Source organism: Tupaia chinensis, unplaced genomic scaffold, assembly GCF_000334495.1.
Source record: "Tupaia chinensis unplaced genomic scaffold, TupChi_1.0 Scaffold144267_1, whole genome shotgun sequence".
Lineage (NCBI taxonomy): Eukaryota > Metazoa > Chordata > Mammalia > Scandentia > Tupaiidae > Tupaia > Tupaia belangeri.
Genome location: NW_006204125.1, coordinates 80,892 through 82,224, shown reverse-complemented (window position 1 = coordinate 82,224; position 1,333 = coordinate 80,892).

Here is a 1,333-nt window from a genome sequence, read left to right as displayed (position 1 = left end):
GATCGCTTTTAGCATATACTTTCTTTCTCATTCTTTTCTCTACAAGTATCTAGTCACTGAAAGTAAAGATGAAAGAGGATGCACATTAAGGCTTAAGTCAGATGTTGAAGTTTCAGTTGCCTTGGACCACTAGCATATATTGATATTAACAGTGGATCTTTATGGTCTTTGGTGCATTTCTGCAATTTCATGGAACCCTGTTGCTGAGGTTCAGCCTTAGCGGGGGTGGGTTGACTCATCGGAGGCAGCGCAGGTGAAGAGAATTAGGCTAAAACCTCAATACTTTTTTGCATGTTTTTAGCTGGTTACAGTCAGAGCAAAACTACAGACCTCAGCTCCGTGGCTATTAAAAGATGTGTATTTATTGAGGGATGTTTAGGAAGTAAGGGGGGTGAAGGGTAGTAAAAAATCTACTCTAAGGAACAGGGTATACAAAGCATGGAAACAATACTTATTAAACATGCTGTTTGTCTTCTCAAATTAGGTAAAAATCAATTGCAGTTTTTAGGATGAGAAAGTCCATTTGTCTGTTGTATCTTCTTCTTAGATCTTGATTACTGGGAAGGGTCTTTTGAAGAGGGGGCTTGCAGGAGGTTTGATAGCCTCAGTCCCAGGCCAGTCTGATAACTTCAGTCCCGGGCCAGGGCGGTAACATTGCTGGTTACATAGGCCTAGATAGAAATCTTGTCTTGTAAAATAAAGACATAGTTAATATACGAGCTATCTATATATTACAACAATAGAGGGTGAGTCTATTACCCATATGGGAAAGGAAGATGATCTTGTAGCTCAGGAGAAAACACAGGATGTTTTATTAGCAGTTTTTCATAGTCAACAGCACATAGATGAGAAACTCTATGTAGTTGAAAGCTACCTGTTGCTTTAGATAAGAGCTCCCAGCTAAGGTAGTTAATCTTTCTCTGGAGTCCTCAGGTTTGTTCATCCTGTCGTCACCAGTCAGGGTTTTCCTTTCTTAACAAAACCATGAGTTTTTGTTTTATTTGCTGAGTTTGTCAATTAGTGAGTTCTTTTGTTTTATTTCTGGGTGAATGTGCTGACTTTGCCTGGCACGAGCTAACTTTGGCCTGTAGCTTTAGCAAGGAGTATTTTCATAAAACTAGCCTTAAACTAACTTAATCTACACTAATTTGGCTTATACTAACTTAATCTTAACATATGTTAATTTTGGCTAAAACAGACAGGTGGGGGAGTCTCAAACTTCCCGTGGCACTCCTCTTAGGAAACCACATTCCTACAAGATCACTAATTGGCTTTATTGTAATAGTTGTGGGTGATATTTTACCCTTGCAGGGTACCATAATAACAGTAAAAC